Source organism: Artemia sp. Qi Xiang Cuo, chromosome 4 (genome assembly GCF_049724085.1).
Source record: "Artemia sp. Qi Xiang Cuo chromosome 4, ASM4972408v1, whole genome shotgun sequence".
Lineage (NCBI taxonomy): Eukaryota > Metazoa > Arthropoda > Branchiopoda > Anostraca > Artemiidae > Artemia > Artemia sp. Qi Xiang Cuo.
In genome coordinates this window covers 29,181,260-29,206,927 of record NC_142797.1, presented here as the reverse complement: position 1 = coordinate 29,206,927, position 25,668 = coordinate 29,181,260, and the positions used below count along the sequence as shown (strand labels likewise).

The 25,668-nt window shown below is 36.5% G+C and overlaps 1 protein-coding gene across 1 annotated transcript in view; it reads left to right on the top strand.

Annotated features, from left to right (window-relative positions):
• The window catches only part of LOC148952966 (ionotropic receptor coreceptor Ir25a-like), a 124,755-nt gene that overhangs the window by 21,207 nt on the left and 77,880 nt on the right, over positions 1-25,668 (top strand). The window lies entirely within an intron of this gene.

Sequence of the window (25,668 nt, the reverse complement as noted above, 5' to 3'; positions counted from 1 at the left end):
ATATCATTAGAAACTGAAAAATTTGAACAAAGTTGCCAATATTTTTTCTTCGGTTCTCCTAAAGGCAACAACCTGTCTTGCTAGGGTCCTTGCGACGTCCAAATAATTTTCACAATTTTTCGATTGTCATCAAGCAAATCATCTTTTGCTTGCTTGAAAACCACAGTTTGGGTTCTTTTATCAAGTAGGAAATCTACATGACCGCTGTTATTGACGAAGTGACAAAAATCGGGCAAAGCTGCTTTGCGTGACTCGGAAGAGAAATTACTTGCCAGTGTCCTTTTCTTCGCCTTTACTTTGCTCTTCATTTTGTACCATTGCCCCACACCGTCTTCCACCCAAGGTTTTTTTTTTATTGGTCTCTCCCGAAACCCCTGGAGAAAAGGATACACCCGAAGCGATAAGAATCTTTCTCAGTATTGCATTCTAAGAACTGATATACCTCATGCCATGCCAGATGCAAATGCACCTATTCCTGCATCCTTATGAAAAATATTTTCAAAATAGTCACTTTAACTTTTGACAACAACTCAATTAATTGGTGAAATTTTAAGTTTTTCTTCAGTGCAATCGACTGTAAGCTCTTTATTTAGATCAAACACAGAAGATGATGTTGTTGTATTTCCACAAAGACGTCTCATGCATTCAACCTAGAATTTTCTAGGACAGTCTTAAAAGTGACATTGGAACCAGCAGCTACTGATATAATTTAGTCCAGCTTACCAACACATGTAAAATACCTTGTTGGGTCTTTGATTGGAGACTTCTTGCCCTGTATTTGACTCCTTCTGATCATTTGTGTTGATCGATGGCGTGATAAAAAAATTAATCGTAAGGAGCCAGAGGCACATATTTACAAAATTCATGTCTGTTATAAGCTTCAACAATACTCATTACTTTTTTCCTAGACAAAAACATACCTCCTGACGTTGATGAGCTATCCCAACTCTTCAAAAGCCTTCCTGTCCTTTGTAATATATTCTTGGAATATAATCTTGCGTTTTCATCTCACGCGTTGTATTCGTCTGAGCCTAAAAAAAAGCGGTGATGTGGCTAGCTGCCCTCCGATCACTTTTGACTCTTAAAAAGTGAACTAGAACTTTCAATTTCCAACCAAATGAGCCCTCTCTGAAGCTTGTACGAGCATCCCTTCCTCAAGAATCTTAAATGCCCCCAGGGCATTACTTACAACGTCTGCCCCCGGGCCCTGGGGGGCTGTGTCGACATCGGAGTTTTGATATCTGGCTATTGAACTATTTTTAACAAAAGGGCTATCTCAAAATTTTTATGCAGTCCAATAAGGGGAAAGGGGCATTGGGGAGGGGGGTTAGCTACCCTCCGATCTCTTTTGACTCTAGGAAAGTGAACTAAAACTTTTAATTTCCAATCAAATGAGCCCTCTCTGAAGTTAAAACTATCATTCCTTCTATAAGAACCACATTTGCTCCCAGGGAATAACTTACAAAGCCTGCCTCCGGGCTCTTGGGTGTTGTGTCGACCCCGGAGTTTTTGTTGTATCATCTTTAAACTATTTTTGAAAAAAAGACAACCTCGAACTTTTTATCGGATGTATTTTGGGAAAAAAACGTGGGGGGGGGCTAGTTTCCCTCCGATCACTTTCGACTCTTAAAAAGGGCACTAGAACTCTCGATTTCCACTCGAACGATCCCCTTTAAAGTTTACACGACAACACGTTCCATATGAATTGCCTCTGGGAAAAAATAATTTAAATAATAAATAGTAAACTTTAGTGCCGTGGGGCCTTTACAAAAGGCAAAGCTGTAGCGTTGCCTCTGATCTGGCAGTTTGGTCGGAAACCAGGGTCACTTACGAAATCGTGACACAAAATACTGAAATCTTGAGAGCGTTTAACTCATTTATCGGAAGCTCAAACCACGAAGCCGACCTATGATGATGATTTGTAAGATTTAACAATGACTTAACTATTTTTGTTTTTTTTAATAAAAGTTTGGTCAGTCGAGATCCGCCCCTCCCCATGAAATCCACAGAGCATTTAACTCAGGAACTGGCAGCCCAAACCATTCTACCAACCTAACACGTAAATTTGTAAGATATAACAATAACTTAGTTATTTTTGTTTATTTGAAAAAAAAAATTGTCAGGTGTGGAGATCAGCATGACAGCCCCACGTCCCAATTTACCTAACTTACCTAAGCATTTACCTAATTACCTAACATTCAACAATGACATCTTGTATATGATATCAAGATGTACAATTTCGTCGTCTCTTGTGTAGTTCTGGATGGCGTCATTGATATAAAATAATATCTACAACAAAATTCCTTCATAAAATTAAGAGGTGGAATGCAAACATCGTCATTAAACATAGGATGGTATATCCATCCCGATGAATTTTTTTGTTGTAGTTTAACCAGGATTGCAGCGTGAGCTAGCAACCTGGTAAGAGACGATCATGTCCAATACTAACAAACACAACAGCCCATAACGCCTAAAAATAGCGTCAGATCAAAACAAGAAGCAAACTATTAGAATTAAATTGTCTGAAACCCCTACATAGGAAACATACCGTCCCTTGGCTTGAACAACGAGGGAAATATATTGACATGAAAATTCCCTTGTCTCCTTAATGAGCTAAGGCCCGAATGAACTAAAAATACACACAAATAAACAAAAATCATGGCTACGCGTGGATTTCCTCTTGATATTAAGTGTGGAGCTGACTGAATAGAGCAGATGGTTGAGTTCAGATACCAGGGCAGTACAGTCGAAAACACTAGTTCAAACGCAAGAGAAGTCCAATTTAGGTTGAGACAAGCACACGGGGCGTTTAACCATCTCAAATGATCTTTGGAAATCTAAAATACTCCTTGAAGGTAAAGATACGACTGTTCCAAAGCAATGTTCTGCCAGTACTAACAAAAACGGAATACCTCAGGCATAAATGTGCAACTAAAAGCAGCTAAATTTGCATTCACCTCTTCTTCGATGTGGACCAATGCTGGAAACTCTTGTTTAAGCTAATGGCATTGGTGAGGTTTTTCGCATTTGCCAACAAAATGAGCGAATCATAGGCAGCGCGCCAGCGCTGCCTAAGTAAAGAACGATGTGGGCACAATATGTTTTTTTTTCTCCATACCCGGGCACTTCAAATCGAAGGAGTTGTCGTAGAAACTTCGAAAAGGGCTCATTCAATTAGAAATTTGAGTGTCTAGTGCCTTTTTTCATAGTCGAAAGTGGAGGGCAACTAGCCCCCCCCCCCGCCCCTCATTCCCCCAAACACATCCAAACAAAATTTTGAGATAGCGATTTTTTTCTGCGTAGTTGATTTCCATAAAGAAAACATGTTTTTGAGGCGGACACTCCCCCACAACCCTCGGGGCAAGGGTTTTAAGTTATGCCCTTGTGGTGTTAAAAAAATAGAGTGTGTTGATTGTGGTAATAAAGATTGACCAGTTCAAATGTAATATTATACTTTAAAACTGTGAACTTATACCTTATAAGTTCTCCGATAGCGCCACTTATAGCGCTAAAGACTGGGCCATATGTGGCGTTAAAGATCGTGCCATTTCCGCCGGGTGAATACGTGGAGTCCGCCAGGTGAATATGAGAAGTGCCAGTTCTGCCGGGGAAATTTTTCTTAAGGTCAAGTGATAGGCTAAGCAAGCTATAAAAATGATAAGAAAATCAAAGGTTCTGCCGGGGAATTTTACGAGCGCATCGTCCAAGCCGTTATAGCTTATCTCGTACCGTTGAGGGCTGCACCGTCTGCAATGGGGGGATAGATAAATGGGTGACCGCGCCACTCGCTGAACGCGAGAAAATAAAATATTTAATTATATAAATGTAACCTCTCTTCCTTTGGTTATCTCAAAATCAATTATCTGTTATGTTATGTAGAAATCAGATTCCTGGGAGCGCTACCGTTGGAGACATACGAACTAATTACCTGCTGTGCGATTAGATACAGACATATAAAATAAAATAAACACAAATAGAAAAGCAATAGTTTTATTGAGACTTACATTTAGGTATACAACAGTGTTCCACTTCAAATGACGACAACAAAGGCAAGGATTAAATTGGCTCTCAAAAATAATGTTGATGGCAATAGAGACAATCCATTATTGAAACGAAAAACAGTTTTTTTTTTCATTATGTCACAAAAATATAACTTCTGCGCTTTACCAGCTTTTTCACGATTGGCCTAAGTCACGTGGAGGGGGCAGCTATTTTGTAATTATGCTCGCAAACTCAGTACATAATGTGAACTATCTATCCAATGATTTGTTTTAAATATTTCTGATGATTAAACGTTATAACTTTAGCTTCCTGAGAAACATTGTACTTAGTGATTTTTTTATTACCAATCTTCTCGGCGAAATTCAAAACCCTCTCTCGTGATTAACGCCGAGGTTTGGCTGAAACTAAAAGGCAGTTTTTCTTTTTGCTGATTAAGAATTTAGACTCTTGGAAACGGGATTTAAACTTAATTAGGGGAATTCGGATTTATGTTTTGAAGGAAAGAATCTTTGTATTTTAAATATGTCACATGTTACTCACGGTACATACTACCCTTCTCATTATTTAATGACGTCCCGTCATTAGGGCTTGCTTGCCCTTGGGTTTTTGAAATATTCATTATTTTATTTACTATTGGTCCTACGTAATTTTAATTGACATTGTATTATTTTATACTTTTATATAACCTTAATTAGGAGTGCTAAAAATTTTCTCTATTACTTTTCTTATTTTATTATATATCCCTTTCCAAAGTTCATCTACTGGACTAAGATTATTTATGGTTCTAGCCTAGCTACTATACTAAAGATTTTTTTCTTTTTCTACATCTAACACTGATGGCTTTTACATTTCCAACAAGGTTGGGGCTATTCTTCCTTTACATAAGATTTTTTTTGAGAATTCACCTTTTACAAGTTTTTTTTTGATTTTGCTAACTATAGGGCATACTGCTTCCTATCTACGCTAAATTAAATGAATAGTACGACAACACTACACATAACTATCTGAACATCTAACACTACATATAAGAACGATTTAAAACACACGATATTATGTTCACCACGTTAACTGGTAAACGTTAAAACACTTTCACTGGGAATGTTTGCTATGTAATATTATTGATAGGATATTGGATTTTTTAAGTTATCGAAGTTATTAAAATGTAAAATATGTAAATTCACACCTATTTCATCACCTTCGTGTCTCTTACCACACTCAATCCTTCTGTTGTAAATTATGTTCCTTCACTCCTTTCGTCTTGACAAAATTTTTAAAACACTTACAATAAAGTTTCTTTACGGAACAGTTCGAGCATGGTCATGTTCATCTTGGACGAAATGCTTTATCTAATTGTCAAACGGGAAATGATACTTCCAACTACAAGTGTGTGGGAATATGCTATCAGAGTTCATTCTCACCTGCTTTTTCTTATAGTTCATAAGGTGCTTTGTCTTTAAGGGGTTGAACACTGGGACCGTTGGGACTTGGGACTTGATCTATTATCAACACACTCTGGATTGGGTTGATTTTATTCTCAGTATATCGTTCTTGGGATATTTTAAAATACATACAAAATTTAATTCTCGTATAAAATTGTTCGTTTGTGCACTTAAGAGATTACAGTTCTCTTATAAAATTGTTCGTGTCTGGCTTGTGTCTATTAACTTTTGCGGTGATTCCTTGGTTAATCACAGGGGAATTGACGTTTGGATTTGGAATGGGTCGACATCAAACTCTAGTGAATCCTTCAACATATTGTCTTTAACTTGTGGGAGGGGTATATTGTCACTGAGGGGTTAATCACTGTGGTTAAGTTTGGTTTCAGTAATTCAATGGTTGGTTTCCAGGTCCATTTTTCAGAAATTATCTCGTAACTTTTATGGGATAACAGAGATATGAACTTTTCGCATTTGATAGAGGTGATAGGATGGATTCCGAGAAATGGTCAAAAGGGATTTGATGCGTGAATCTGCGACACATAAATAATTTTTGGGATCGTCAAATATCATAACTATACAGTCGTATGGTATATGGGTCCATAATGATTATCAAGGGTGATATTTAGGTACTTATATCTTGTACTGGTCGATGGGATTCTCACGATTTATGTGATTATATAGTTCGATAATGCACTGGATACTGAGATTCAAATATAGTGTTACCTTTACGTAATATGGTTTGTGCTAGGAACAACGATGGCAACTTATTGAGACTGGATGAAAATTGCCTGGGTCTATGGAGCATTTTAATGATCGATTTCCAATATGTCATTCCACTTCCTGTAATAAACATAACGAGGCAGAATCACACGATATTTAAAATCATGTAGTATTAATATATAATAAACAATACGATTAGGTGCATTTTAGAGTGAATATTACCCTACAAGACGATATAAAAATATACACTAATATTACTACATAAACATTGGTTTTAATAAAACTACATTATTATCATGTTGTTTTCAGATACATTAAATTCCCATTGGGAAATCTAAAACAGTGATTTCTTCAAATTTGTTTTGAGACAGGAAACGACGATACAAGACTTATTTAATTCTTCAACACTTATTTAATTCTTCCTTAGATTTAAACAATCCTTTAAACATAAGTTACTCTACATTGTTAAATTTGAGGTCTCAGTTTACAACATATTTCATGCCTTCATTTTTCACGCACGTCCGTGCTGTTTAAGAAACGCATGTTGCAGCGTCATAGCCACACGGTTTTATGTAAACGACACTTACAATGAGGGAACAAGACATAGAAAGGACGATTGGAGACCTCTATACCCACTCGTTTTCTAATGTCTTCCCTTTTCTTGGCTTAGACGTTCTCATGGGAATCCGGGCTTAACTTCAGCATTTAAGTCGTTTCCCCGTGTTCTTCCTTTGGGTTTTGCCTTCTTAGTCTCAGAATGCTTCCATAATTAAAAGTTAGTAAGGTTCTCATGGTCAGGGAAATCGCGAATACAAAACATATGGTCAATAGTATATTCCACCAGAAATTGGTTGAGAATAATCCATATCTATCATCCACGTACGTTAATCTTTGGTCTTCTTTTGTAAATAGGGGAATCTGGGAGTCTAACACTTCTCTTATTTTTGTAAGCCTTAGTGTCCCTTTATTTTTCTCTAGTTTGGACCATATCGAGGTTTTCATTTCCTCACTTTCTATATCGGGGATAGTGTACGACAGGTTAATTGCCTTAAAATTGGTTATTTTAGGACTAATTATATTTATGGTCGTGGTAATTAACGGCGTTCGAACAGTTGACTCTTTAGTTACAAGTCGACATCCTTGTTTCATGGTTATCGTACCCACATCTTGTAACAGTAATTCTGTCCTGTAACTTGGATTTATTCTTTCTTTATTATTATAACAAGACAAAGTTCCAACAGTTTCTCTTGGAACAGAAAGTAACCAAAGATCATTTCTAAGGTGTATGAATATTTCTCGTTTAGTACTTCCTATCATGGTTTTGCATGAATCTGGTATTTCTTCCTGTTAGGTGTCTTTCAAAAATATGTCTAACATACAAGATCCAGATTTGACATTATAAATAGGTAACGTAAGCTGGCATACTAGGCTTTTGAATAATACGCACTCTTTTAAGTCTTATGGATTGGCTAGGCCGAATTTTCGTCTATCTTAATCAACAAGCAAATACTCTGCTTCAGGTGTGATAGTCATAAATGAATTTGTCTTTTTTATGTTAGCGGGGAAGGTCGAAATTTTGTACAAGTCGTAAACTGATTGTTGGTTTATCAATGGAATTGTTACTACTGCAAATAACTGTTTATTTATTTCCGTGATGTTGACTTTTCATTTGGTATAGTAAAGAAATAAATTTGATACTTCTGGCTCTACGGGTAAATGTAAACCAAACGTTAGGTGCCTTTTTATTTCGTCTAACATAATTTTTAAGTCATAAGGATCTACTAGGTAGTAAGACAAAGTTCCTCCCGTGAGGGCAAATAATGCGAACTTGAACTTACTAACATCTGTCGCCAGATTTAGTAGTGACATGGTGATTGTATCGAGTGATACCATGGTAAGGCTCGCGTCTATCACCACGTGGTCCACTTCGTTCCTTAAATAATTCATTACGTTTACAGTTTTTGAGATCTTCTTAGATATCATTTCGATTTTATCTCTCTGGTAATTTGCTACATTGGCTTGTATCTTCTGAACGTGTAATGTTACGTTCATGGCATTATTCAACTTTTTTACATTTTCCCTCAGGCTGTTAAGGTCTTCCTCCGTTGTCAAACCAAAAAGGCGGGAGGCGAGTTCTCCGATAATGGGAATTAGGCCTGTAGGCCTACGGTATTTATTTCTTCGAAAGAATACTTCAAAAATCTTTTTTAATTTTTGTATTTCCGTATTAAATAATTCAAATAAGGCTTGTAGTCTTTGTCTATATAATATTAGGTAGGCTTGATGAGTTGTAACTTTTTTGGCGTTTTTCTCATTTAGATTGGGTGATGGTTGTTCGTTTATCATTGTGTAATTTCCATCATAAGGTTTTCCTTTCCTTGTAGTCAGTAATTTAGGGTTTTGCATGGATTTCATTGCAGTAAAGTCTCTCGATAAGTATTTAATATTATCCACTGATATTTTCCTTCTGTCTTCCTTGGTGCTCGTCCCAATTGCCATCTCAACTTCTATCATTTTCTTATCAAAGTCATATATTACAAATTTTGATTTTAGTTTGGGGACAACTGAAATTGGAAACTCTTTATCATCTTTACTATGCATTGTCTTACGCGCCTGTAATCCTTTATCTGACTTCAGCAACTGATAAATCGATGCTTCCAGTTCATTCGTGTTTTTTCTAGTCGTATTACGAGTTGAAACATGGCCTTGAAAGGTTTGGGTTCAAGCTTCATAAAGATTTTCCATACACCAGAGCTAGCTAGCAATGAATTTTAGTTTTTTGAATATTACTCCATGTTTTACAATATCTTGGGCTACTACGTGAACAACGATGATTATGATGATATTCATAAGCCTCATCTTATTGTTTGTTTCTAGAATTAATTTATCATTAATTTTGCCCATTTTTGCGAAATTCGTTTGTTTGCTACTTTGTTATTATTATATTTTTTTTCAAAGACATTTTAACTTTTAACTTAGGTTATTTTTTATTATGTAACCGTTTTATGGCGTTGGCCAAATAAAACTGATTTATAGGCGCAAAGCAGAATAAATATTTTAGGATTAGATAGGTTATGGAAGTAAAGTTCGGACTTCCAAGTTTTATTTTGGTTGTTATATGCCTTTATGACCGGTTGAGATATACCTTTAAGGCTTAGTTAATAATCACTATACAATTTAATTTTGCATTATATTTCTCGATTAAGCAACATATAAATAAGTAAGCTAGCAGCCCATTATTACACTGTTATCCTATTTTTTGTGTAGGCCTAAAATTATTATAATCTGCACTAAGACAAAATAGTTTATATATATGAGATTAACTTCTTCCACAGTTACCTACTAATAGGTGGTTTTGAGTTTGGAATTTTCTCTTAATTTTCTTGTTATTATTTTTATAGGCGTCTCTTTTTCTTTGGTATGTTTTCATAAGTTTCAGGAATAATTTACTACCAAGTGATTTGTATTCTTCAGATTCAGGGTTAAATAAAAATTTTTTGTAATATTGAATTTCCGCTAAATGATGATGTATTCCTTAATATTTGATACATCGGGGATTTTTTTCAAGGCTATAGCAAATTTTGGGGCTCTGCATTTATCAAGAAGTAAAAGGTATTTTTGAGTGGGTCCCTTGGATTAGAAATACTTGATATTGAGGTTCTTTTGTAGGCGTCTTATCAATAATTATAAACAGCCATGTTGTTTCGCGCTTCTTTTTCTATATTTTGTTTTCATTTCCCCTCTAGCCGGACGATACTTGGGGGTATTCGCGAGTGCTAAACCATACTTGTAAGAGTGGGGTGCATACCCTTTAAGGTAGTAGGTTAAATCCCATTCTTTTGCATATATCTAATTTTTTTGTTCGTCCATGACTGACATAGCTGCCGAATATATAATGTTTTCCTTCGCGTTCATTATGGTAATGAACTCAGTATCAATTATCGCCTTTCGAATAGGTTTTGATACCATTGTCATGATCTGAAAATGCTCACAATTAGAACCATGAACATGATCAGCCCACAGTTCACAATTATGAACAGAATCAGCCCATAATTAGACGCTTCTGTCCTGGTAATTTTTAGTTTTTGATGACATCAGCCTTTATTACAATGAGGGTTGATTTTTCAAAGAAAATCCGAGGAGACCGACAAAACCGAACAAATTAAACGCTGCCTGGGCTTTGAATTCCTCTCCAGGCTTCCCACAAAACGTGGTCAAGCACCACTTGTCGTCGTCAGTCGATCACGAGCTTCCTACATCAGACCTTTCTCGTTAGCCACTTATATCTTGAATTAAACTATATTGCTTTACGGTTGATCATACTGATTTGGGGGTATAATTTAGGAGTGCAATATGGGACATTGTTACTTTTATGAAAACTCTTAGTCTGACCTTTGGGTTGTTCCTGGAAGTTAACGGTATCTCTACAAATTTTCGATTTAATTTCTTCCTGAAGTTGGAAGATTTGGGAGCAAGTCTTACGACTCGAAGCATGGCCTGGGAAACTTCAATATTTTTATCAACCATACTCCAAACCGCCAGGCAACGCTCCGACTTCTTTCAGTTGGACTGGATACATTGTACTGGAATGGTACGTGTAGATTTGTACTTGTGAGCTAGAAGTTTTTTTTAAAAGCTATTATTACTTTGTGATGCCTATCCATAAAATATACTTTTTTTTTGTCTTTAAGGGTATTTTAATCTGTCCAGTTTCTTAACCGTTCTACCTGACTGTTTCATTACTTTTTCTTCTCTTTCTTGCGGTTTTTTCTCTTTAAGTTTTGCTAGTGATATAAGATCAAACTTTTTTATTGTTTTTTTTTTCAAAAATTCTTGACCTTTTAATACTGTTTCTTTTGCGTGCGCAGCCGCTAAAGTCGGTTTTGATTTCCCTATTTCTTTAACTACCATATGGTCTGATTCGTTTTCAGACTCTTCGGAACTGGTTTATAAAGATTCTGCAATAGAACCTTTTGAGGTTGCACTTCGCATTTTTGAGGTATCGCCTCCCCTTCCTTCGTAAATTTCTACTCCTCTGGAAGTAGAAGGTTTATTCTTTAAGTCCTCGCTTTGAGTTTTCAACTCGGGAGGAAAACTTTTAAAAAACTCTTGAGAGCTTTGAGAGGAATCAAAAGTTTTTGCAGGGTTCCTCCACTGTTTAAATGCCATGTCATCAGGGGGATGGGGCATCCTTTGCACTAGTGTTTCCCTCCATGAAGCCCACTGTTTAGGCTTAAAGTTGGACACAGTTATATCATGATACTGTCATTGCTGGTCATCCTTGGGAGTTTGATTCCTAGGCAACGTACTTTGACTCCTTTTTATTGGGAAATTTATTAAATCCATAGTTTCTCGCAGATTTGTTTTAATTGAATCTTTGGGAGCAGCTTTCTTTACAATAATACCTGGAGTTTCTACCGCTATGTTCAATTCCTCCTGCAATGAGAGGGACCTCTCTATTGGTGTTGCAGGGGAAACCATATCGCCTGGAAATATTTTTGGGGGACAAGGAGTTGAAATTTTACTAGGGAAAAATTGGGTTTTCGGAGATATCGTATAATCTAATTCTACTGCGCTCTCTGATTATGAACTTTTTGGATCTTTTGGCGTTTTTATTTTCTCTCGTATTAGAGATTTTCCCTTAAGGATAACTAGATTTTTCATAGCTAAGAATTCTTCAAAGTTTTCCTCATCGCTCTCATTCTCGAAATAGTCTTGCTTGAAATTAAAGGGTTTTAGCTCTGCCAATCTTGATTTAGGGGGCTCATAATCTGCATCTGAAGAATCAGTAGACGAGGGACGCGAAACCCATCTTTCTGAAAATTTGGTTCTTTTTATTCGGCTAACATGCGCCTAGTAAGTTTTTACACTATCGGGGTTCACCATTTTAAAAGTATAATTGTTATCGTACTTTCTGACTATTCTGTACGGTCCAGAATATTTGTTGGAAAGTTTCTTACCTTCCGCTTTTGCCTCATTTTTTAGGTAGACGCAATCTCCTACCTTGAAATTTATGCTCCCCTTGACTTTGGGTTGGTTTCTTAGCTCTTGGTTTATTTTACATTTTTCCAACTCTTGCCTAACTATCTTATAAGTTTTCCTCATCCTATTTATGAATTCTTGTTTGTAATCCTCCCAGTTATTGTAATATTGCCGGGATTCAATAATCTCGTCATAGGGGATTCTAAAATCGTGACCAAAAAGTAAATAAAAAGGGTTGTCTTTGGTTGTTTCTGAATAAGCAGTATTGATTGTGTTAGTTAAATAAGGTCAGAATTGATTCCAGTCGTTCCTGTTGTCTCTTGTATAAATGCTTAATACATTCGAGAATATTTTATGCCTATTTTCTATTTTACCATTAGCTTGTGGATGATATGGGGAAGTCACCAATTTCTCTATATTAAGAAAGCTCATTAAGTCGTTTGTTACTTTTGAAAAAAAATTGCTTCCGTTGTCGCTTAAAACTTTATTTGGAATGCCAAATTTTAAAAATAATTTCGCCAACGCCTTACTCGTGGCATAAACGCCTTGATTTTTTAACGCTTTTGCAAAGGTAATCCAGAAAAGTGATCTATAACTGAAAGAATACAAGTATGACCTCTGTTGAAAACAGGTGAGCCTCCGCTGGTTCCATATAAATCAAATGAGACAATATCGAAGGGGAATCTCGCTACCGGGACTCTTCCCATTGGAGGGTTAGGATAAGCTTGGGGTTTTTTTCTTAAGTTACACGCTTCCCATGTACTTAAAAATTCCTTAAGTTTTGTTACTACCGACGGCACGCATAAATATTGTTTTAATTTATGGAAATTTTTCGCTACTCCTAAATGTCCACCTATATCTGAATGAAAATATTCGAAGGCAGGTATTATTAAGTTTTGGGGTAATACAGGTATTATTGATTTTGTTTTCTATTTGCCTCGGCAGTCGCGATTCTGCATAGTATTTCTTCATCAAGGTCATAGTAAAAATTATCTATCTCTTTTCTAAGAGTTTTGTATTTATTTGGTAACACATCATTATTCACAAAATAATTAATAAGTGCTACACACATTTCGTCCTTTTTTGATTTCTTTTTATATTTTCTAAAGATAAGGGGCAATAGTTATCTTTACTTTCTTTAACTGTGTCTTTGACTTTTTTTCTTACATTTCTGTTTACTCTTAGTATTGATAGTGTTAACTTCATTTTCCTCGACGTCCGACAGCCTATTTTCTGGGTATCTACTCAAAAAGTCACAAGCTGCATTTTTTTTACCTTTTAAATATTCAAATTCTTAATCTTGGTCTTGGATTTTCATAATCATTCTAGCTAGAGTGCCTTTGGGGTTTTTAAATGTGCGCATGTACTGCACGCTTTAATGGTCTGATCGTAGTATAAATTTTCTACCAATTAAATAGTTTCTAAATTTGTCCAAGTGGTGGATTATAGATAATAATTCTAATTTTGTGGCGGAATAACTATTTTCGCCTTTTGATAAGGTTCTATTGGAATAGCATATAACTTTCTATTTTTTTTTATTAGAAGGTCCTTGTAAAGGATAAGGGTTTCCTATGGGAATTATCTGCGAAAGAATAGCACCAGTGCCTTTTGAACTAGCATCGGTTGTGACCACAAATTGTCCGTTTTCAAAATCTGGTAGCGATAATATTGGTTCAGAAGTGAGTGCCTTATTGAGACGGTCTAGAGAAATTTGAGCTTCTTGAGACCAGGTAACATTTTGGGAGTTCCTTTTAGTTAATTCCGTGAGGGGTTTCCCAATTTGGGCGTAATTGCGCAGGAATTTTCTAAAATAACCAGTAAGACCTAAAATTCCTCTTAATTCTTTCATAGTTCTAGGGGGTTTAATGTTTTCAACACATTTTGTTTTGTCAGGATCTGTAGATATCTCTCCTTGCGTCAGCACTACTACTAAAAATTTAATTTTTGGTTGAAATAACTTTACTTTTTCAGGCCGGCATTTTTAGTTGCCCTGTCTGAATTTCTCGAACACCTTAGCTAATGTAGCTAAGTGTTGTTCAGCGTTTTCTCCCACACATATGACATCATCAACAAAATGAATGATATTCTTTAATCCTCTTAACAGGTGTACTAAGGGTCTACATAGCGCGCTTGAACTTGTTTTAAGTCCAAAAGGTACTCTTAGGTATTCATATGAACCACATTCGGTCGTACAAAACGCAGTTTTATAGACATCTTTTTCGGCTATTTTCACTTGGTGGTAGCGTTGGGTGAGGTCCAAAGAAGTAAAGATTTTGTTTTTGCTCGAGATAGAGTCAAGGATTTCATCTATTCTTGGTAAAGGAAATTTATCGCTAACTACTTGTTTGTTAAAGGCTCTATAATCTACAACAAGTCTAAGATTACCATTCTTTTTTGGTACCAAAACCACTGGTGCAGGATACGGACTTATACTGGGGCGTATAATTTCATTTTTTTCTAATTCATGAATTTTATTTGTTAACCATTCCTTGTGCTTATACGGCACACGATATGGCTGTTTTGCGACAGGATTACCAGTCGTTAAAATGTTTATAAAATGGTATCAGTCCGATTTCATCTTCAGATGCGGAAAATACATCTTTAAAATTCCATAATAATGCGCATAATTTTTTCTTAAGTTCTAAGTCAGCAATATGATCCATATTAAATTTGTTTAAAAATTGCGATTTAGTTAGAGGGTATTTGTTAATTGAGGTTTTAAAGCCATTAACTAGGTTTCTTTTGGAATTTTCCCATTTATCTAAATCATTCTCTGAGAAAACTTGGATTTGCACTAAGCACGTCCTCTTTCTTATTTTAATTGTATGATTTTCGTGGTTATTAGTTACCCAAATAAAACCTTCTCCTTTGTCGTAAGCTATAATCCGTTCTTCACATAACAGATTTTCAGGATTCATTTGACGGGATCGCAAACCATATTTCAGATTTGCTGTCTACTGGTTCAATCATCTGTGATATTTGAATTCTTTGCATTGTTTTGGGAGGTATCTTTGTTTTCCGTACCGCGAACCCATACAATTTCTCTTCACTATTATTGTCTATTAGATTCATACTGGCGCTATGCTGCGTCATTGCGGCATCTTGCGGCGTCATATTCGGTTTTACAATGTTTTTCCATAATTCCGCTATTTTCTTGATTTCATTTGACCTGTACTGTCGCATATCTTCTATTTTTATTTTTGCAGATTCAATATACTAATTATTTAAATTTACTTCATTCCTGCAATGTCTCTCAGAATAATTGAACAAATTTCTGATTATGCCATGTCCTCCTTGCGAGACATGAGGTTCAAAAGATTGCGACCTTATACCGCCAGAAATTTTATTTACTGTTACGTTCTCGTCGTAACCTCTGTTACAATTTCCTAAGGTTAAAATTCCTTCCCCTACCTTAGCCGGGTAGACAAGCCTTTCGTTTCCTACGTCTAATAGTACTCTATTAGACCTTAAAAAACTTGCACCGATAATGGCTTCATACAGAAAGTTATCGCATATTATAAAATTTGTCGGAAAGATTCTATTATCCCTTTTTACGTTTAGGCGAATTGAACCTTTTGCATCCAATTTATGCCTGTCACGCTAGTTAAATTGGGATTATTAAAATTTCTTTGTTGCCTAATATTCGGAGGCAACATCTTAAATACGCATGAGTTTATGATGTTTGCGGTAGCACCAGAGTCAATTAAAGCCTTAAAGTAAATATTTGCCACACAAAAATTATTAAATATAGGTAACTTATTATTACTATCACTACAAGACGGTACTATTATCGGTTTGGACCTATAAAACATTCTAGGCACCCTCTGGGTCCAATTTATATTTCTGAGGGGCCTGACGCGTTTCCCCGTGGATTTATTTCATACGTCGGTCTCTGCATTAGTGATTCAGACATGTGAGATTCCATAGGCATATCTAATTGATTTAAATTTGTCTGCCTTCGCCATGTATTACTACGGTAGTTTTGATTCCTTGCGTCAGTCCCGGCTGCTGGCGTTGACTGCCATTGCCGTTGGTTTAAAAAATTTTCATTTCCCGTCGGCCAATTAACTATTTGCCGTCGGCTTGAAAATTTTCATTTCCCGTCGGCAAATTTTCGGGATTTCTATATACCATTCTCGCATTATATTGGCTTTGGCGAGTATTTGGGTTTTCAAATCGGTAATTAATTTGTCTATTGGGGGGAGGATTGTACAAATTTGGTTGGTATGCGTTATAAGGTACTGATTGCCGCAATCTTCCCTGGCTATAGCCTAGTGCACCACTGGTGCTAAAATTTGTTCTTCCGAACAAATGGTTGCCATAATTTTGCGTACTGTCGACATCAATTCTTGATGTGCGATTGGGGACATAACGGCACTCTCTCGCGATTTGCACAGGTCGATTACAAATATAGCATCTTATTATTGTAGGGTTATTTTCATAACTAAATTGTTTGACGGGCTGAAAACGTACTGTTTTCTGCCTAGCGGGTTCTTGCGTTTCATTTCTTTGCGGCACTGGGGAGTTATCCCTTGAAAAGAAATTGGGAGACGCATGATCTTCCTTGAAGGTCATGCTTGCGTTTGATTCGCCTAGGCCATTTATTTTTGCTTTACTGTGATTTGCCACCATCGTATCAACTTCGATTAATCGCCCTACCTTCTGAACTGCAAGATCCAATGTCTGAATATTTTTGGATATTACCATTCTATATAGTTTTGGGGGTAGCCCTTGCAAAAAAGTATGTAGTATGACTTTTTCATACAGTTCTCCTGAACCTTTTCTGTATTTTGCTTCTACTGAAATCCGTATATTATCAAAATATTCTCTTACGTTCTGTGAATGGTCAGAGTATACCATTCTGTGTTTTAATTTATTTGCGGAACTGGTTTCGATAAATATATCTTTAAATGCCGTTAACAATTTGTCCACCGTATTTATTGGCAAGCTGGTGTCATCACCTATAGTATTTTCAATTTGCTTCAGGAAGATTAGGGCTTGCCCTTTTAATATTAATAGGAGCATGCCTACTAACGTTTCTAGCTCTGTTTTTGTTAATTCTACAAACTGGGCCAATCGGATATTAAATTCGTCGATTTCTGATTGTCCATCGTATTGTGGAATAGCTTTTGCTATCTCTACATTTTTCGCGACCAATTTTTGTGCCATTAATAGTTCGCTTAATTCTTCTGACATTTTTGGTTTTGAATTAACTCAAAACAATTTTTTTTCACTTAACCTATTTTGGGGAAGGCTATTATCTCCTATGAGATATTCTAAAGGGTTTTCTGTAATAGCTTAGCAATTATAGGCCTAATTACTTTTACTTATAGGTCTGTATCTCTTCAATGATATATATTTAAATTACGAAACTTGTAGCATAATTAGTTCGCATGTTTTCCTCCAAGTTTATGACCGCGCCATATGTGGCGTTACAAAAAATAGAGTGGGTTAATTGTGGTAATAAAGATTGACCAGTTCAAATGTAATATTATACTTTAAAGCTGTGAACTTATACCTTATAAGTTCTCCGATAGCGCCACTTATAGCGCTAAAGACTGGGCCATATGTGGCGTTAAAGATCGCGCCATTTCCGCCGGGTGAATACGTGGAGTCCGCCAGGTGAATATGAGAAGTGCCAGTTCTGCCGCGAAATTTTTTTAAGGTCAAGTGATAGGCTAAGCAAGCTATAAAAATTATAAGAAAATCAAGGGTTCTGCCGGGGAATTTTACAATCGCATCGTCCGAGCCATTATAGGTTATCACTTGCCGTTGAGGGCTGCACCGCCTGCAATAGGGGGATAGATAAATGGGTGACTGCGCCACCCATTATATAAATGTAACCTCTTTTCCTTTGGTTATCTCAAAATCAATTATCTGTTATGTTATGTAGAAATCAGATTCCTGGGAGCGCTACCGTTGGAGACATACGAACTAATTACCTGCTGTGCGATTAGATACAGACATATGAAATAAAATAAACACAAATAGAAAAGCAATAGTTTTATTGAGACTTACATTTAGTGATACAACAGTGTTCCACTTCAAATGACAACAACAAAGGCAAGGATTAAATTGGCTCTCAAAAATAATGCTGATGGCAACAGAGACAATCCATTATTGAAACGAAAAACAGTTTTTTTTTAAATATATCACAAAAATATAGCTTCTGCGCTGTACCAGCTTTTTCACAATGTGCCTAAATCCTGTGGAGGGGGCCGATATTTTTTAATTATGCTCGCAAACTCAGTACATAATGCGAACTATCTATCCAATGATTTTGTTTTAAATATTTTTGATGATTAAACGTTATAACTTTAGCTTCATGAGGAACATTGTATTTAGTGATTTTTTCATTACCAATCTTCTCGGCGAATTTCAATACCCTCTCTCGTGATTAGCGCCGAGGTTTGGCTGAAACTAAGAGGCAGTTTTTCTTTTTGCTGATTAAGAATTTAGACTCTTGGAAACGGGATTTAAACTTAATTAGGGGAATTCGGAATTATCTTTAGAAGGAAAGAATCTTTGTATTTTAAATATGTCACATGTTACTCACGGTACACCCTGAGGGCATATAAGAACAATGTTGGCACAATGTACTATTTATTATTTGTTCCTTTAGAGCAGGGCACTTCCTATGGAAAGGGTCGTCATACAAACTTCAAAAGGGGCTCATTCGATTGGAAATTGATAGTTGTAGTGCCCGTTTTAATATTCGAAAGTGATTGGAGGGCAACTTGCCTCCCCCACCCATCATTCCCTCAATCATATCCAATCAAAATTTTGAGATAGCTATTTTGTTCAGCTTAGTTGATTTCCAGATGGAAAATATGTTTTGAGGAGGACACTCCCCCACAACCCTCAAGGCAAGGGTTTTAGTTATTCCCTGGGGGCAAATAAGGTTTTTATAGAAGGCGTTGTTGTAGAAACTTCAAAACAGGCTCATTCGATTGGAAATTCGAAGGGCTAGTACCCTTTTAATAGTCGAAAGTGATTGGAGGGCAACTAGCCCCCTCATCACGCCCATAATTCCCCAAAACACATCCAATCAAAATCTGGAGATAGCCATTTTGTTCAGCGTAATTGATTTCCAGATAGAACATATGTTTTGAGGAGGATACTCCCCCACAACCAGGGTAAGGGTTTTAAGTTATGCCCTGGGGGCATATATGGGTTTTATAGAAGGTGTTGTCGTAGAAACTTAAAAAAGGCTCATTCGATTGGAAATTAAACGGGCTAGTGCCCTTTCTAATAGTCGAAAGTGATTGGAGGGCAACTAGCCCCCTCCCCACGCCCATAATTCCCCAAAACACATCCAATCAAAATCTTGAGATAGCCATTTTGTTCAGCGTAATTGATATCCAGATAGAACATATGTTTTGAGGAGGATACTCCCCGACAACCAGGGCAAGGGTTTTAAGTTATGCCCTGGGGGCATATATGGGTTTTATAGAAGGTGTTGTCGTAGAAACTTAAAAAAGGCTCATTCGATTGGAAATTAAACGGGCTAGTGCCCTTTTTAATAGTCGAAAGTGATTGGAGGGCAACTAGCCCCCCCCCCATGCTCATCATTTCCCCTAACACATCCAAACAAAATTTTGAGATAGCCATTTTGTTCAACGTAGTTTATTTCCAGATAGAAAATATGTTTTTGTGGAGGACACTCCCCCAGAGCCCTCAGGGTAAGGGTTTTAACTTATGCCCTGGGGCATAAAAGGTTTTTACAGAAGGCGTTGTCGTAGAAACTTGAAAACAGGCTCATTCGATTGGAAATTCAAAGGGATAGTGCTCTTTTTAATAGTCGACAGTGATTGGAGGGCAACTAGCCTCCCCCCACGCCCATCATTACCCCAAACACATCAACTAAAAATTTTGAGATTGCCATTTCGTTCAGCGTAGTTGATTTCCAGATCGAAAATATATTTTTGAGGAGGACACTCCCCCACAACCTTCAGGGCAAGGGTTTTAAGTTATGCCCTGGGGGCGTATAAGGTCTTTATAGAAAGGGTCGTCGTACAAACTTCAAAAGGGGCTCATTCGATTGGAAATTGAGAGTTGTAGTGCCCGTTTTAATATTCGAAAGTGATTGGAGGGCAACTTGCCTCCCCCACCCATCATTCCCTCAATCACATCCAATCAAAATTTTGAGATAGCCATTTTGTTCAGCTTAGTTGATTTCCAGATGGAAAATATGTTTTGAGGAGGACACTCCCCCACAACCCTCAAGGCAAGGGTTTTAGTTATTCCCTGGGGGCAAATAAGGTTTTTATAGAAGGCGTTGTCGTAGAAACTTAAAAACAGGCTCATTCGATTGGAAATTAGTCGGGATAGTGCCCTTTCTAATAGTCGAAAGTGATTGGAGGGCAACTAGCCCCCTCCCCACGCCCATAAGTCCCCAAAACACATCCAATGAAAATATGGAGATAGCCATTTTGTTCAGCGTAATTGATATCCAGATAGAACATATGTTTTGTGGAGGATACTCCCCGACAACCAGGGGAAGGGTTTTAAGTTATGCCCTGGGGGCCTATATGGGTTTTATAGAAGGTGTTGTCGTAGAAACTTAAAAAAGGCTCATTCGATTGGAAATTCTACGGGATAGTGCCCTTTCTAATAGTCGAAAGTGATTGGAGGGCAACTAGCCCCCTCCCCACGCCCAAACGTCCCCGAAACACATCCAATGCAAATCGGGAGATAGCCATTTTGCTCATCGTAATTGATTTCCAGATAAAACATATGTTTTGAGGAGGATACTCCCCCACAACCAGGGCAAGGGTTTTAAGTTATGCCCTGGGGGCATATATGGGTTTTATAGAAGGTGTTGTCGTAGAAACTTAAAAAAGGCTCATTCGATTGGAAATTAAACGGGCTAGTGCCCTTTCTAATAGTCGAAAGTGATTGGAGGGCAACTATCCCCCCCCCATGCTCATCATTTCCCCTAACACATCCAAACAAAATTTCGAGATAGCCATTTTGTTCAACGTAGTTTATTTACAGATAGAAAATATATTTTTGTGGAGGACACTCCCCCAGAGCCCTCAGGGTAAGGGTTTTAACTTATGCCCTGGGGCATAAAAGGTTTTTACAGAAGGCGTTGTCGTAGAAACTTCAAAACAGGCTCATTCGATTGGAAATTCAAAGGGATAGTGCTCTTTTTAATAGTCGACAGTGATTGGAGGGCAACTAGCCTCCCCCCACGCCCATCATTACCCCAAACACATCAACTAAAAATTTTGAGATTGCCATTTCGTTCAGCGTAGTTGATTTCCAGATCGAAAATATATTTTTGAGGAGGACACTCCCCCACAACCTTCAGGGCAAGGGTTTTAAGTTATGCCCTGGGGGCGTATAAGGTCTTTATAGAAGGCGTTGTCGTAGAAACTTCAAAAGGGGCTCATTAGATTGGAAATTGAGATGGATCGTGCCCGTTTTAATTTTCGCAAGTGATTGGAGGGCAACTACCCCCCCCCCCACGCCCATCATTCCCCAAAGCGCATCCAATCAAAATTTTTAGATAGCCATTTTATTCAACGTAGTTGGAAGTTTTGGAAATTAGGTCTTTAAGGATGACAACCCTTCCCCCACAGCCCTCAGGGCAAGGGTTCTAAGTTATTCCCTGGGGGCATATAAAGTTTTTATTGAAAGCGTTGTCGTAGAAATTTCAAAGGGGCTCATTCAATTGGAAATTGAAAGGGCTAGTGCCTTTTTCAATACTTGAAAGTCATTGGATAGCGAATAACGCCCCTCTCATGCCCACCATTTTCCCAAACACATTGAATTAAAATTTTGAGATATCAATTTTGTTCAACGTAGTTGAAAGTTCTGGAAATTTTTTCTCTTACGATGATAACCCCCTCAGAGCCCTCAGTGCAAGGGTTGTAATTTATACCTCTGGGTATATAAAGTTTTTATTGAAAGCGTTGTCATAGAAACTTGAAAAGGGCTCATTCAATTGGAAATTTAAAGGGATAGTGCCTTTTTAATAGTTGAAAGTTATTGGATAGCGACTAATGGCCCTCTCACGCCCATCACTTTCCAAAACACATGTAACCAAAATTTTAAGATATCCATTTTGCTCAACGTAGTTGAACGTTCTGGAAATTAGGTCTTATAGGAAGATAACCCCCTCAGAGCCCTCAGTGCAAGGGTTATAAGTTATGGCCTAGGGGAATATAAGGTTTATATAGAAAGTTGTTGTATAAATCATAGACAGGGCGATCGCGCTGCCTAGGTAAAGAACGTGAACACTCGAGAAAGAGACAAGAAACGGAGACTAAGTAAAGAGGAGGACACTTCCTCACAACCCTCAGGGCAAGGGTTTTAATTTATGCCCTGGGGCATATAAGAACGATGTTGGCACAATGTATTATTTATTAATTTTTTCCTTTAGAGCAGGGCACTTCGTATCGAAGAATTTATCGTATAAATTTCGAAAAGCACTCATTTAATTGGAAATTGGAATGGCTTGTGCCCTTTTTAATAGTCGAAAGTGATTGGAAGGCGACTAACATCCCTTCCACGCCCACCATTTCCCGAAACACATCCAATCAAAATTTTGAGATAAACATTTTATTCAGCGTAGTTAATTTCCAGATAGAAATTATGTTCTTGAGGACAGTCCCCCACAGCCCTTAGGGCAAGGGTTGTAATTTATGCCCTGGGGGCATATAAGGTTTTTTATTGAAGGTGTTGTCATATAAACTTCAAAAAAGGCTCATTCGATTGGAAATTCAAAGGGCTAGTGCCCTTTTTAATTGTCAAAAATGATTAGAGGGCAACTAACCCGCTTCTCACGCCCACCGTTTCCCCAAACACATTTAATCGAAACTTTGAGATAGCCATTTTATTTAATGTAGTTTTAAGTTCTGTAAATTAGGTCTTTGAGGATGACACCCCCCCCCCCACTTTACTGAAACAATACAAATGAATGTGCATTGTCAGTTTAATATACATATACTGATTTTTAGTAATCAAAATTTTAACATTATTTAATTTATTAAAGTTATAAAAGTAAAAACATTTATTTTTTTTTCAGTAAAGTGCAAATTTTGTTCTGGCCTTGGGAAGGCATAGGGGTTTTGCACCCAACTTATGTTATCTCTGCTCGTTTTGAGTTTGACTCGGTTATTTACTGTAATATCTGTTCGTTTAGGGTTTCATTTATTTATCGATGCTGATTTGTGGTAGTTTCACGCTTGGTAGATTACTTGATTTTATTTTTGCTCATTTTTTGTTTAATGGAGTTCTTTACTTTTCTTTGAAAATTTTATATTGTAGAAAAAGTTTTTTTTAATTAACCTAGTTAAGATTAAGCACGACAGTCCTAAGCAAATTGTTAGCAAATTTGAGCTTGCTAAAAAAAACTTTTTCAGCAGTAACTGCAACGGGTCTTATCACGGCCAATTTGCAAAGACAAATAGCTTGCTTAAGCTGAAGTTGCCAGCAATTGCCATCACATACAACTTCTCTGAAGAAAGTGGCACCATGGCGAAGCTGAAACATAACTTCAAGCTCTACTTAAAGAGTAGTAGAATCTGTAGTTTTTTCTTGGTTTCGGAAAGAACGTTGTTTCTAGCTCAATACATACAATCAATACCGGTTTTTTTAAAGTAATGAGTAAAATGGCTGAAAGTTGACAAGGCAAGCCCCGAGATTATCTCCCATGATTGTAGTTAACCGATCAAGCAGAATTCTAAAATAGTGTCTATAGAAATGATACATTGAGATCTCAGCTAAACTCTGAGCTCGGCTTTCAAAACAAGATGGTAAAAGTCAGCGACGATGATGTCCAATGAAATCTGCCCCATGATCGACTTCCGTCCATCTGGGAAACACTGCTGCACTGTCAATAAAATCAATGATTTCATCCTCTGATATTTTATTGAAACGTTTCATCATAGCTTCAAGCATATCGATTGCATCGATGATGTTGATCTGCTCTTCATCAACTCTGTCTGTTGCTATCCTGATCTTGTACATTAAATTAAATAAAAAACAACAAGTTTTTTTTAACTGAAAGTAAGGAGCGACATTAAAACTTAAAACGAACAGAAATTATTCCGTATATGAAAGGGGCTGCCCCCTCCTCAAGCCCTCGCTCTTTACGCTAAAGTTTTTAATTATTTTGAAAAACAAAGTTTTGAGACAGAGTCAAACTTTAGCGTAAAGAGCGTGGGGTTGAGGAGGGGGCAGTCCCTTTCAGATACGGAATAATTTCTTTTCGTTTTAAGTTTTAATGTCGCTCCTTACTTTCAGTTAGAAAAAAATATATTTAAATTTTGAACGCTTTTAAGTTAATGCAGCTTTTATTTTGGTTCATTGTACATGAATAATTAAAACGAAATTTGCATATTAATTTAATTTTTTTGGCTAAATGGCTTTCTCGAAATTTTGTTGTGACGTAACTTACGAATTAACTTACTTCTATATTAACTTATTCGTAAGAAATTAACTAATTAACTTACGAATTAACAAACTTCTATATTCGTATATTCTTATTACGTATATTAGAGGGTTCACCCCCTAACCAATACCTCGCTCTTTACGCTAAATTAAATTTTTTTTTCCAATTCCTTAAGAATGACCCCTTAATCTCAAAGGCCCTTAATTCGAATTAATTAAAAAAATCTTTCCGAAAAATAAGTTTTTCAAAGAAAAGTAAAGGCCATTTTAAACTTAAGCTCAGCAGATACAAATACATGTTCAAATTCAAACTCAAAACGACCAGAAATTACTATTAAATAATAAATGAAACCCAAAACGACCAGAAATTAAATAAACAATCATAGGAAAAAACATACAACAAGTAACAATATAAATGAATAAATAGATCTTAAAGCGAGTAATGCTTAGACTGAATATGAAAATCAAGCTTAAAACAAAAAAAACATTTTTTTATTGAAATATAAATGAAACTTAAAACGAACAGAAATTAAATTATCAATCAATGCAAACAAACATACAATGGATATTAATGTAAATGAGTAAATAAATGTTAAAACAAGTGAAACTTAAATTGAGTATGCAAATCAAGCATGAAAAGAACAAAAATCACTACCATAAAGAATTTGGGTATTGCCTCCTTCTCTCACTGTAAAGTCTAAAACCTACTGCGTCACTGGCACTTTACTGAAAACTTTATGCGTCTTGAACAGTCTTGGAAAGTATTAACAACATCAAATTGAATATTTGATATATAATGATATTATTTGTTAAAAGATCCATCAGTTCAAGAATTTATTTCACTCTAATTTTATTTTTATTTTCAATGCTATAAGAACTGGAAATGAAAATATTTGTAATATAATTCGTTTTCAGTGAAGCGCCAATTGCGTAGTAGGCTTTTGGTTTTTGTTTACAGTTAAGGAAGGGGTCATTATCCAAACTCTTGTTTGCTGTGACACGATATTCGTCTTGAACAACTTTAGAAAGAACTAATAAATTAAACTGAATATTTGATGTATAGTGATATTAATTGGTGAAAGCTCATCAGTTCAAAATTGTTCTATTATTTAATGTTTATTTT